The sequence below is a fragment of the Myxocyprinus asiaticus genome, chromosome 35 (assembly GCF_019703515.2).
Source record: "Myxocyprinus asiaticus isolate MX2 ecotype Aquarium Trade chromosome 35, UBuf_Myxa_2, whole genome shotgun sequence".
Lineage (NCBI taxonomy): Eukaryota > Metazoa > Chordata > Actinopteri > Cypriniformes > Catostomidae > Myxocyprinus > Myxocyprinus asiaticus.
The window spans coordinates 23779194-23793778 of record NC_059378.1 but is presented as its reverse complement, the minus strand read 5'-3'; the positions used below and the strand labels follow the sequence as shown (position 1 = coordinate 23793778).

Genomic DNA, 14585 nt, shown 5'->3' with positions numbered 1-14585 from the left:
TGCTATGTGGTTGAGGGTGTTCTGGGTGTTTGCTCACTGGCCCAAGTAAAAAAGAGCCCATCCCCAAATGTCTATGATATCCTGGTCAATAGATATGGCTTGGATTGTTTTGTTGTACACTGAGCCAAAATTGTAAATTCAATCACTTAGAACAGTACTAGAACATCAGGCTCCAAAAAGTATTTGGACACTTGTGCCAGATTTAAAAATGTTTAAATGTCATTGTGTTAGATTACAAAATATCAAAGTTCACACAGGTGTCTTAGCAGAGTAACCACTGGTGTAGTTCATCTGTTCCACTAAAGTTTGAAAACAAGAAAGTGTCCAAATACTTTATTATTTGTCATCATTATGAACAGAATTTCTATTATGTGTTGCTTGAAAAGTGTCCTTGAGATCATTTTCTTTAAGATAATTGCTACTTGCTTTGATACTTTGTTATCTTATGCAATCACATACTGTGGTGCAAGTGTCCAAATAATTTTTGAGCTGACTATATGATTCAAGTCCATAGAATAAATGAGGCAGGTTTGAGTTTCGCATTGAAGTTTAATGCTTAGTGTTAGGGCTTTTTCAAATCCCTAAACCTAAAGCCAAAAAGTCCAAAGTATACTTCAGTTGTCCGCATAGCTGATCACTCCGTGCACAGTATGCATGACGCAAATTGTGTCATCGGTGCAGTCTGCACGGCCTGGCCCAGATTTTCTCAAACCACGGACACGGACCTTGTCTGTGCGCATCATCAGCACATGTGCCAGCCATTGACGGTACTAAAAGAGTATCACAAAGTTGTGGGCATGCGTTAAACGCGTTATTCGTTCACGGTCAGAAAAGTTTACTTTGAAAGGCAATACAGTGGGCCGGGCCCAATCCGATCCAGAATGCAGAAATGTTCCGCGAACACTGAGCATCTGCGTACATGATGTGTGACAGCAGAGTGCTTGAGCACTGATTGCGCGTAGGCTGATTTTTCTAACCGTGTGTCTTTGAACGTGCAGAATGCACATGCACCTGGAATTATTTGCACTAATAAGTGGGTCCACTAGGTGGCAACACTCACAATTGAGCCGTTGCTGTCCCGAAGAAGCTCTAGAAGAAGATACTGTATAATCGCCGATAAACAGGAGACGAATTTGGAAACAGCAACAGTGGAACGCGTCAGTGAGGAGGTCAGGAGAAACCTGCATTTGTATAACTTGAGTCTGTAGGAATATAAAGACATTTTTTTGTGTCTAAACTCCTGAAGAGAAATAGTCCAGTATCTTAGCAGTCATAGTGCGCATGCGCCAACCAACTGCGTATGCGTGCACAGTAAAATGAGGTATACTTTGACAGGCTTGCGTTCGACTGCATGCAGACACTATGTGTTCGTGTCAAAACTGAAATATACTTTGGGCTTAAGTGTAAGCAATACTAAAAGTGATGCTTGCCTTGAGGCCAAAGTATACTTCGGTTGTCCGCGTTGCTGATTGCTCCACGCACAGTATGCATGACGCAAATTTCGTCATAATCACAGTCTGCTCTTTCCAGATTGTCTCAACCGGCAGACGCGGTCCTCATCTGTGCACATCATTGGCATATGCGGCAGCCATTGACTGTACAAAAAGATCATAACAAAGCAGCTGTAGTGAGCATGCGTCAAACACGTTCATATTCACTTGCAGTCAGAAGAATATACTTTGAATGGAAACGCGGTCGACCGGGCACGAGCCGATCCGGAATGTAGAAAAACGAAGTATACCCAGTCCTTTAGCAAACAACACTAACTAAAAAATTTGTATTAAGTCGTACATGACTAATTCTGAAATCCTAACACCATCATAACACCCTCAACTACAGCCTTTGTTTAACGCTGTGTGCATTTGATTCTCTGTGCAACAGTGTGAGGTGTGAGACCATTACAAAAGTGTGAAAATCGCTCGTTCTCACAGTTCACCTCTGAGAGGTAAACAACAAAACATCCCAGAGAAGACATCAGGATTGGATCAAGGATTCATTGAATAGTCATCTGCGAAGGCCACAAACAAACCCTGATATCAACTCATAAGTCTCTTCACCAGTGCTCCAGTTGAGCTGTCTGCTGCTGTAATCAGTTTTTTCTTTATATCTGTCATATTTAAAACAAACAGTACAAAGCCGCAGTGGTGACTAATATGAAGATCAGGACGCTGTAGGACGTAGGCTGACAAACTGTGGGGCTGTTTGTTAATTGCTTCATGTAAGCTGTGAATCTGTGATAGCTACAATGACTCAGTCTCAAAACTACAGGGAAGCTCTTGAACCAAGACTGTAATATCAAAAGATTGGCATGGTGATGAATGGCTCTGGGTTAGCAGATAAATTAGATTGGTTTATCTGTCACTGCCAAAGATGGGAAATAATTATCATTATTTCAGTGTCACTTAGTCATATTTTCCATGGATAACCTCCTGTGAAACAGCTGTTTAAAAGCTGTTGTATTTTGTATGCACATAATATAAATACAGTAACAAGCAGTGAATATATTTAATAGTTATTTAATTAATTTATATTTTTCAGCACTTTGGAACAGAAATCTCAACTTCGACTAAACATACATAAAAAAATCTTTGCACAGTTTCTCAACTGTTTTGAAGATATTAATGTATTATTTGCTTATATAATATGTATATGTGATTTATAACACAGTTTGTGTAAACATGGGCAAAAATGTGTGTTCCCAATCTTATACATTGTGATTTGGGGGGCATTTTGTAAAACAAAAAATATTTTAATAATGAGAGTATTAACTTTTCAAAGATTCATAGGAATATCTCATATTTACCCTCTTTAACTGTAGTGTCTGTCCAACAACTAAAAACCTTTGCATATAAGTCCTAATGTCCCCTATAGAAGACTTGTATTTAAAAAAAATAGGGCTAGGTATCGCCAGCCACCTCATGATACAATATGTATTGCGATACACATTTCACGATTCGATATATTGTGATACATTGCAATATCATGGTTTGATTTCTCTTTTAATTTGGAAATTAGTTATATAATTCAGTTATAATGTACATTTTGCTTGCATACAGTATGAAATAAATTCTCTTTCAGCTAATGCTGTTATTCATTATACAGGGGACCCTACAAATTGTTAAATTACGTAAATATCAATTTTACAAATGTTATTTTATCATTAGTTTTTCATCATTTTGGTGACATTTTAGCTTTTATTTATTTATTTTTTTTTTACATATTCCGTGTATTACATCAGTAAATATGGTGTATTGGGGCCTGGGTAGCTCACCGAGTATTGACGCTGACTACCACCCCTGGAGTCGTGAGTTCGAATCCAGGGCATGCTGAGTGACTCCAGCCAGGTCTCCTAAGCAACCAAATTGGCCCGTTAGGGAGGGTAGAGTCACATAGGATAACCTCCTCTTGGTCGCTATAATGTGGTTCTCTTTCGGTGGGGCACGTGGTGAGTTGTGCGTGGATGCTGTGGAGAATAGCATGAAGCCTCCACATGCACTATGTCTCCGTGGTAATGCGCTCAACAAGCCACGTGATAAGATCTGCAGATTGACGGTCTCAGACGTGGAGGCAACTGAGATTCGTCCTCCACCACCCGGATTGAGGCAAGTCACTACGCCACCACGAGGACTTAGAGCGCATTGGGAATTGGGCATTCCAAATTGGGGAGAAAAGGGGAGAAAATAAAAATAAATAAATAAATAAATATGGTGTATTGAAATTGCATATATTATATAGCATATATACAGTATATTGTTGCATGTTTGTTGTTTATATGCCTAATTTGTAAAATGCTACTGTCTCTTTATGACCTGTGGCAGAGACTTTGACAGTAGTGTTTGTTTGGTCGAATGGCTTCTTTACAGCATTCATGCTATGTGTGATTAGAATTAAATGTTTCTTTTGTTGTTTTTGATAAATAACTGATTGTAGAGAACAGAAAGGATATTAAAATAGATATTACTAAACAATAAATGGTTTGCTTGGATCTACACTTTGGATTTGCATTACACAGAAAAAAGAAATGCATACTACTTCGAAAACTCAGATTATTGCCTGAGATGTCCTGAGAAAATTAAATACAATTTAAAATTGCAAAATAGTAAACCAACCTTTCCTCTTTCCATCAAATTTTCTCTACTGTGATATCATCCGTTTTAAAAAACCTTAAAAAAACCTTAAAAACATTAGCTATCTCTAATACCAAAGCCCAGAGATGTCCTCTTTAAGATAAGCCAGGACAAAAAGTTATTGTTTGTGGACAAAACACAAAATTAATGGTTGGTTCTTGGGTGGATATTATGAATGTTGATCAATAAGTGTTTGTTATGAGTGTTTTTGTCAGCTGGTTGGCCTCCTCAGAGCATCCTGCCCCTCTCAGCACACACATATGATTAACTACTCCCACCCATCTGCCCAGCAATACGCCTCAGAGAGAGAGAGAGAGAGAGATCCAGACATAACACATAGAACATCAGGAGATGCTTCAGCGCATCAAAATGCCATATCTGAAAAACTAATGCAACTATAACCATGGAGGAACACTGAGTCTCTGTTTCTCTTGTGTCCCTGGGGGCATAGGAACATAGAAAATAAGGCAGAACAGTAGATTCAATAGCTCATTCAGCAATATGACTGTGAAAAATATTCATGCAAACTTATTCAAAACCCTCAATAAAAGGAATAGTTCGCTAAAAATGAAAGTTGGCATTATTAACTCACCATCATGTTGTTCCAAACTTTTATGCTGTTATTGATGGTGGAGAACAAAAGGGAAAAAAATAACAGTTATTTTCCATACAACAACAGTTCATAGTGACCTTATGTCTGTCAAGCTCAAGAAATGCATGCATATGAAAACATACATGTTTGGAAATACATAAAGGTGAGTAAATAATTATAAACATAATAATAAACAGCATTTTCATTTTGGGGTGAACTATTTGAGATATATTAGTTTTATTTTATGTCTCATTCAGAATGTTCTCAATAACCACATAGAAACTGATTATGGCTTTGATGAAAAGCTTGTGTTTGTTTTTGTCTCTAAGGTTGATTATATTGGGCTGTCATTATAAATGCTGACAATAAATAAATAGCAACAATCAGATAGCATTCACGTTTGATTAAGAATGATTTGAGAGTACACGACTGATTGTCACCTCCATACACTGTATTCAATTGTCACCACTGTCAGACAAGTTTTAACAGAAGAGTTAATGTAAGGGCTTTTATACATTTCTTAGCTTCTGGCTTTAAACCCTACAAAAATTGGCCCAGTTCACTTTCATTGTAAGTACCTCACTGTTACCTCAATTTTTGCTTTTTTTAAAGAAAAGGAGGAATTAGTTGAAATAAATTTTTGTGGTATTCGACATTATGCCACAAATGCTGTCAATTAACCTTATATTAAACTTGTATTGAACCATAAATATTCCTTTAAGAAGTGAGGACATGTGGCTTTAGGGATAACGAGTGATAATGTATCATAATTTCAATAAAATAAAGAGAATTTTGTTTCTGTTAACAACATTCTAATGATCATCTCTGATTAAATTCAATGTCAATATGATGTTAGTTTTTTAATTAATTGCAGGTAATATAAGGACAACCGTTTTTTTCCGTATCTCAAGAATCAGTGATTTAATAGCATAATTGCAGTGTACCTTTTCTTTGATAAAATGGAATTATGATATAGACTCTACCTTAGAAAATAAAGACATAACTTGAAAAAGGTTGACTGTCAAAACGTTGATAAGAAAAATAAAAGAGCCTATATTTTGAGTTGTGCAGTTATAACTCTCTCTTTTAATTTTTAATTTTATTTTTTTATTATTCCATTATCTTGCACCTCTGAATCTAAGGTGTGTGTTTACTTGATTGTCACTTTCAGAGACTCTATCTTGTCATAAAGTGTAATGACCTAAAGGTGTAGTTTATGACAAATTTCTGGCAAAGATCTTACACACTGTAAAACACTGTTTTGATCAGGTACAATAAAAAAAGATGTGGCTCATGTGGAAATGTGGAAACATCTAAATTAGTTGGTTTTATTCAGATAAAATTTGATCTAACATGATTAAATTATTCTGACTACATAATGTTATTCTAACAAAAGTAATTTTTAAGGGATAGACCAAGTAGAAATTGATCCTTAAAGTAACAACTGCATGCCACTTTTTACAGTTCAAAATTTTACTGCTTAAATGAAAAAATAATATAAAAAATAGTCGTACAGGAAGACCTGTCCTTCGGTTTTCCTACAATTCTCTGTTTTTAAGATCTACTGTGAGCAACTGATGTTTCTCACTGCAGTGAGTATTCAGCGACAGACTCTCTTTTGTACACCTCCATAAATAGTGTGATCTTCTTTGTGTTAATTTAATGTGTGCATGCATGTGTTGGTCTTTATTGCTTTTACAGCTCACCCACACTTACATCTAGGAGACACAGAATTATGGCTGAGGCATAAAAAAAGGAAGAAATATCTCATTATGAGATTTGTGGGTTTGATTTCATATGCAGTGTCTCTGATGCAAATTCAAGAGTTACCTTGACCTTGAGAACAGGGGTGTGCAGCAAAGCCATTATCTGTATCTGTATCTGTTGCAATGGCAAAATTATCCTTATCTGTTGCTGCATCCGAATATCCATACTTCCATACTACACTCACTGAGCACTTTATTAGGAACACCTGTACACCTATTTATTCATGTGATTATCTGATCAGCCAGTCATGTGTCAGCAGTGCAGTGCATAAAATTATGGAGATATGGGTCAGGAGCTTCAGTTAATGTTCACATCAACCATCAAAATAGGGAAAAAATGTGATCTCAGCGATTTCGACCGTGGCATGATTGTTGCTGCCAGACGGGCTGGTTTGAGTATTTCTGTAACTGCTGATCTCCTGGGATTTTCAAACACACCAGTCTCTAGAGTTTACTCAAAATGGTGCCAAAAACAAAAAACATCCAGTGAGCAGCAGTTCTGCGGACGGAAAAGCCTTGTTGATGAGAGAGGTCAATGGAGAATGGCCAGACTGGTTTGAGCTGACAGAAAGGCTACGGTAACTCAGGTAACCACTCTGTACAATTGTAGTGAGCAGAATAGGATCTCAGAATGCACAACACATCGAACCTTGAGACAGATGAGCTACAACAGCGGAAGACTACGTCGGGCACTTTATTAGGACCATAGTGTTCCCAAGAAATATTTTTTTTTCTATAATTCAGTAGAATTAATTTGTATTTGTTTTGAAGTCATTAAGCCTAATTTATAATATGTAAGAAGCCAAAAAAAAAATTCTCAAATCTGTATCAAATGATTAACATTTTGCCTATAGTTAACCTCACATTTAGAAGTAATTATTTATTGAGGAAAGCGATAGAAAGAATGCCAGTCAGTGAGTCCCCGAATGACCGTTAATTTTAAATTGCGCAAGAGTGCAAATTTATGTGGCTGAATGAAGCGCGTGCAGATCAAATGTGCGTTCATATACAGTATAGCTATCAGACAGCTACTAATGTAATTAGATATAAGATAATATATTATGGTACGGAGGTACTGTATTCTTAAAAGTTTTTCTCATCTGTTCATTATTATTCATTCAAATGCTATTTACTGCTAGCCTATATATTTTCTGCATTTAATTAAATGCTAGTCTACTTCACTAATTTAATTTATTGTCAACCTCAAATAATCAAATGTGATGATGAAAAATGATTAAAAAAATGTGAATGAAAAATAAAACCTAAACAAATAACCATTAGAAAACTTTCTGTATGTTATTTTAAGGTTATTTTATGATTGTCCCACAAAAACCTCCCTGCAATGTTCTTGGAAGGTTAGTTCGTGGTTACACAAATAAAACCTAAAAATAACCAGAGAATGTTCTGCATAAGTGCTTTTAAGGTTGCCACAGAAAAACCTGTCTGGAATGTTCTGGAAACATTAGTTTACTTCTCACGCACCTTACAGTCTAGCTGATCCCACAAAAGCTCAATGGGGTTAAGATCCATAACACTCTTTTCCAATTATCTGTTGTCCAATGTCTGTGTTTCTTTGCCCACTCTAACCTTTTCTTTTTGTTTTTCTGTTTCAAAAGTGGCTTTTTCTTTGCAATTCTTCCCATAAGGCCTGCACACCTGAGTCTTCTCTTTACTGTTGTACATGAAACTGGTGTTGAGTGGGTTGAATTCAATGAAGCTGTCAGCTGAGGACATATGAGGCATCTATTTCTCAAACTAGAAACTCTGATGTACTTATCCTCTTGTTTAGTTGTACATCTGGCCTTCCACATCTCTTTCTGTCCTTGTTAGAGCCAGTTGTCCTTTGTCTTTGAAGACTGTAGTGTACACCTTTGTATAAAATCTTTTCAATTTCAAGCATTGTATAGCCTTCATTCCTTAAAACAATGACTGACTGATGAGATTCTAGAGAAAGCTGTTTCTTTTTTGCCATTTTTGAACAAATTTTGACCTTAAGACATGCCAGTCTATTGCATACTGTGGCAAATCAAAAACAAACACAAAGACAATGTTAAGCTTCATTTAACGAACCAAATAGCTTTCAGCAGTGTTTCATATAATGGCAAGTGATTTTCTAGTACCAAATTAGCAATTTAGATGTTGGAGTGATGGCTGCTGTAAATGGGGCCTGTCTAGATTTGATCAAAAAATTATCAAACAGTGATGGTGCTGTTTTTTTTACATCAGTAATGTCCTGACTATACTTTGTGATCAGTTGAATGTGACTTTGGTGAATTAAAGTACCAATTACCTTCCAAACATGCAAGATCTATACATTATTCCAAACTTTTGGCAGCTAGTGTATATACATACATGTACATACATATGCACATTTTTGGTGTGCCACCCTAACATTTTCACTGGAGGTGCCGATCAACCCATCAGGCAACATAGGCGGGGCCGCCTAGGGCGCCGTCGCTTCGGGGGCGCCAATCAAATGAGCCAATTTAAGCATATGTCCAATCTGTGTCGAACAAAATGCACCCTGTGTGTTCAGATAACGTGTTGTGGCACCCTCCACAGAACATATAGACTGTTTACTGAATGCATTACTACCTTACTACTCTTACTGTTACTGTTATATCTGTGTTTGGCAAAAACAGTGAGAGTAGTATGGATAGAATGACATTGTGTACACAGTCATAGACTCATGAGCGTGGGTCTCATGAATCAGAGCAATGACCAATGTATGAAGAAATAATTACTCTTTTGAGTTGGTTCTTCTTAATGAATTTGTCTAATGTGTGGGCTGAATTGTTTGAAGTGCTTTGTCACACAGTAAAACAGTAATGGGATGCTTTAGAAGACAGAGAACAAAAACAATGCTGAATGAAGTGGATATTTACTTACAATTAATTGAAACAAAACCTGCAACTGAATTCAGTCATTTGCCTGTGATGAAAAAGGTCATGTGCGAGTGCATGTGCAGCCTGTGAGCGAATGTCTACTGCAGGTAAAGACATTTTCAAAATAAAAGTGATTCAAAAACTAACATTACATGAAAGCACTTAAAAGTACCAAAAATTACCTAGCTTGAGGGTCTCGCCAAGGGTGCCAAATAGAGTAGGACTGGTACTGGCACAGATTTCCCACTCTATGGGTAAACTGTCATGGTTACTTGTGTAACCTCCATTCCCTGATGGAGGGAACGAAACGTTGTGTCGATGTAGTGACACTAGGGGTCACTCTTGGGAGCCCAAGACACCTCTGGTCTTTGATAAAAGGTCAATGAAAATTGGCGAGTGGTATTTGCATGCCACTCCCCCGGACATACGGGTATAAAAGGAGCTGGTATGCAACCACTCATTCAGGTTTTATGCTGAGGAGCCGATATAAGGTCCGGCCATTTCAGCGGGTAGTTCAGCGATGTGGCAGGAGGGACACAATGTCTCGTTCCCTCCATCAGGGAACGGAGGTTACACAAGTAACCATGACGTTCCCTATCTGTCACTCATTCGATGTTATGTCAATGTAGTAACACTAGGGGTCCCTATACGAAACGCCACAATTGGCTGAACTGTGTTACGTGAACTGGCGGTGTGTGGTGGGCAGACTAATGTGTGCCTCATAGCCAGCACACCATGTCGACACGAAACCTCCCCCAACATAGTCATGAGTGTCGAATGGCCCTTTGGGGACAAGTCGACTACCCAAAAGATAGAGACAGGCTTAACCCAGTTGTGGTCTCTTTTCCCATTCTCTTTTTCCACTCCCTAAAAAAGAAGGGGGATTATCCGACTGGGCCGCCAGGTCTAGTTGGGGGGTGTCCCTCCCAAGGGGAAGACACCGTGGAGACCACACCTCGCCCAAAGGGGGGGGGGTATTTAAGTGGAAGAATACGTCACATTGTCTTGCCGACCATGTGGAGAGTCTTCAAGGTAGATCCTACCCAACGGGGGAGGAGTTACTACAAACATGGAGACTGGGGCAGAGGGGCTCTGCCCTAGGAAGACGCAGTTTGCCAACAGGGAAACGAACTAGCGGAAGATATATATTGCATGGGGTTAGCCTTACAGGGAACTGCCACATGCGGAGCACCTACCCCAGAACAGGACTTTTAGTTAGCACGTGTACTGGGCCGGCAGCGAGTCTCTCCGAAAACTCGACTGCCACAGGGCTCGGAGGAAGTCAACCAGGGAACAAAGATTGTGAACACTACTGGGAATTAATGGTGCACGTCTTCAGCTCCAAGGGAGGTGGAAGGCATTATGTGCAAGTGATACACCCAGTCAGCTATCCTGGGCTTATCCGCTTGTGTTGCATGACACTACCTGGGACGAAACCGGTTCCACCCGGAGGTTGTAGAACCTTGCAAAGGTGTTGGGTGTTGCCCAGCCTGCTGCTCTGCAAATGTCTGCTAGAGAGGCACCTCTGGCCAGGGCCCAGGAAGCTGCTACACCTCGGGTAGAATGGGCTCGTAGCCCAACCGGGGGCGGCATGTTCTGGGCGAGATATGCCATAGTTATGGTGTCAATGAGCCAGTGGGTGATCCTCTGCTTGGAGAGAGCGCTTCCTTTCCGCTTTGCACCAAAGCAGACAAAGAGCTGCTCAGAGAATCTAAAGCTCTGCGTGCGATCCAAATAGATGCGTAAAGCGCGCACCGGACACAGCAATGACAGGGCTGGGTCTGCTTCCTCCTGAGGCAGTGCTTGCAGGTTCACCACCTGGTCCCTAAAAGGGGTGGTGGGAACCTTGGGCACATAGCCCGGTCGGGGTCTCAGGATCACGTGAGAGTATCCCGGACCGAACTCCAGGCATGTTTCGCTGACAGAGAATGCTTGCAGGTCACCTGCTCTCTTGATGGAAGTGAGCACAGTCAGGAGGGCAGTCTTCAAGGAGAGTGCCTTAAGCTCGGCTGACTGCAAAGGCTCAAAGGCGGCTCTCTGTAGACCCTGAAGAACTACAGAGAGGTCCCATGAGGGAACGAGGCACAGTCTGGAGGGATTCAGCCTCCTGGTGCCTCTTAGGAACCTGATGATCATGTCGTGCTTCCCTAAGGACTTACCGTCGACTGCGTCATGGTGTGCTGCTATGGCGGCAACGTACACCTTCAAGGTTGAAGGGGACAGCCTCCCTTCCAGCCTCTCCTGCAGGAAGGAAAGCACTGATCCGACTGCGCATCTCTGGGGGTCTTCGCGTCGGGAAGAACACCACTTAGCGAACAGATGCCACTTAAAGGCATACAGGCGCCTCGTAGAGGGGGCCCTAGCCTGAATGATCGTGTCTACCACCGCGGGTGGTAGACCGCTTAGGTCTTCCACGTCCCATCCAGGGGCCAGACATGGAGATTCCAGAGGTCTGGGTGCGGGTGCCAGAGGGTGCCCTGTCCCTGAGAGAGAAGGTCCTTCCTCAGGGGAATTCGCCAGGGGGGAGCTGTTGCGAGGAGCGTGAGGTCCGAGAAACATGTCTGGGTGGGCCAGTAGGGTGCTACCAGGATGACCTGCTCCTCATCCTCCCTGACCTTGCACAGGGTCAGTGAGGGCGTACCAGAGTGGGCAATAGGAGGATTCTTGGTAGGCGAACAGGTCCACCTGTGCATGTCCGAATCGACTCCAAATCAGCTGGACCACCTGAGGGTGGAGTCTCCACTCTCCCCTGAGGGTAACCTGCCGTGACAGTGCGTCCGCTGAAGTGTTGAGGTCACCCGGGATGTGAGTGGCTCGCAGCAACTTGAGGTGCTGTTGACTCCAGAGGAGGAGACGGCAGGCGAGTTGTGATATACAACGAGAGCGCAGACCACCTTGGCGGTTGACATATGATACCGTTGCCGTGCTGTCTGTCCAAACTAACACATGAACCTCCACAGGGTGAGAAGAATTGTCAACAACTCGAGGCAGTTGATGTGCCAATGCAGTCGCAGGCCCGTCCAGAGGCCAGCGGCTGCATGCCCATTGCAAACAGCGTCCCAGCCCATTTTGGAGGCATCTGTCGTGACCACAATGTGCCTGGAGACCAGTTCTAAAGGAAAACCTGCTTGTAGAAATGAGAGGTCGGTCCAAAGGCTGAAAAGACAGTGACAGACTGGTGTGATGGCCACGCGATGTGTCCCGTGGCACCATGCCCATTTCGGGACTCGAGTCTGGAGCCAGTGCTGAAGCAGCCTCATATGCATCAACCCGAGCGGGGTGGCCACCACCGAGGATGCCGTATGCCCCAGGAGCCTCTGAAAAAGTTTCAGTGGAACCGCTGTTTTCTGTTTGAATGCCTTCAAACAGGCCAGCACTGACTGAGTCCAACTCCAATCTGAGAAAAGAGATGCTCTGAACTGAGAGGAGCTTGCTCTTTTCCCAGTTGAGCCGAAGCCCTAGTCGGCTGAGGTGTGAGAGCACCAGGTCACTGTGTGCGCACAACATGTCTCGAGAGTGAGCTAGGATTAGCCAGTCATCGCCAATAATGCGACTGCCCACCTCCCTTAACAGGGCAAGGGCAGCCTCTGCGATCTTCGTAAAGACGCGAGGAGACAGGGACAGGCCGAAAGGGAGGAATTTGTACTGATACGCCTGACCCTCGAACGCGAACCGCAGGAAGGGTCTGTGTCGAGGAAGGATCGAGACGTGGAAGTACGTATCCTTCAGGTCTACCGCTGCGAACCAATCTTGATGCTGGACGCTCGCCAGAATGCCTTTTTGCATCAGCATCTTGAAGGGGAGTCTGTGTAAAGCCCGGTTCAGTACTCGCAGGTCCAAGATTGGCCGCAACCCACCGCCTTTTTTCGGTACGATGAAGTAGGGGCTGTAAAACCATTTCTTCATCTCGGCTGGAGGGACAGGTTCTATCGCATCCTTCCGTAGAAGGGTAGCGATCTCCGCGTGCAGGGTGGCAGCGTTTTCGCCCTTGACCACGGTGAAGTGAATATTGCTGAACCTGGGCGGACGCCTGGCAAACTGAATTGCGTAGCCGAGTCGGATGATCCGGATCAGCCATCGTGATGGATTGGAAAGCGCGAGCCACACGTCCAAGTTCCGCGCGAGGGGGACCAAGGGGACAACGCCGTCGGACGTACCGGTAGGTGGGGCCTCGCGGCGGGGCGGAGCGCGAGGTGCCACACCATGTCGTGGCCGTGCTCAGTCTAGGGACATCGAAGCACTTACCTGGCTCCTTGTGACCACCCGCGGAACAGCCTGGGATGGGGAGGAAGAGGCCTGTCCTTGTAACCCGTGGAGACTGCCACATCGGGGGCGGCTGTGTGCCACAGCTGGGCGCTCAGGGGCAGAAAGGCCACCGCTGAAGCGCCAATCCTGCACGAAAAAGCCCGGTCGCCGAGCGCAGTTCCTGCATCAAATCTGGGGCGGAACTACCTTCGTGCAGTTCTTTCAGCGCCTTGGCTTGGTGGACCTGCATGAGAGCCATGGCGTGCAGGGCAGAGGTGGCTTGTCCAGCAGCACTGTAGGCTTTAGCCGTTAGGGACGACGTGAGCCTACAGGGCTTGGATGGGAGCTTAGGGCGTCCACGCCAGGTGGCGGCGCTCTGCGGGCATAGGTGCACCGCGAGCGCCTTATCCACCGGGGGAATCGCCGTATAGCCCTTGGCCGCCCCGCCATCGAGGGTAGTGAGAGCAGGGGAACTGCGGAATTGGGGCCGGGCAGTAAAAGGTGCCTCCCATGACTTCGTCAGCTCCTCATGCACTTCCGAGAAGAATGGCACTGGAGCGGGGCGTGGCTGCTTTGAGCGGCGCCGCGAGCCCAGAAACCAATCATCAAGCCAAGAGGGTTCAGGGGAGAGCGGAGGGTTCCACTCTAACCCGATGCTCGCGGCCGCCCGGGAAAGCATGTCCATCATTTCAGCATCGGCCTGTGACTGGGCAATCGTCCCCATAGGGGGAAGCCCAGCTGATGCTTCTGCGTCCGACTGGACAAGCCCGGTCTCCGATGCTGCGCTCGAGAACTCATCATATTCGCGGGCTCTGAACAAGAAGCCAGACTCGCCGTGAGACGAGCCGGCGAACTCATCCGGAAGCCCGATTGGGGCAGACGAGCGTGCTGGGGAATGGGAGGTCCGTGGGGGTATACCCGGCAGAGACGATCCCATTGGGGTCCTTTGAACAGTAGTATTCAGCTCAAT

At 43.5% G+C, this 14585-nt stretch overlaps 1 protein-coding gene across 2 annotated transcripts in view; it reads right to left on the bottom strand.

Annotated features, from left to right (window-relative positions):
* LOC127425781 (cAMP-specific 3',5'-cyclic phosphodiesterase 4C-like) overlaps positions 1 to 14585 on the bottom strand; it is a 142644-nt gene that overhangs the window by 109658 nt on the left and 18401 nt on the right. The window contains exon 1 of one of the 2 annotated variants that reach the window (XM_051672026.1): positions 3272 to 3321. The exons of the other annotated variant lie outside the window; for it this stretch is intronic. The gene's annotated coding sequence lies outside the window, so the exon portion shown is untranslated. Of the gene's footprint in view, positions 1 to 3271; positions 3322 to 14585 lie in introns of those variants that run through there. 2 annotated transcript variants of the gene reach the window in all.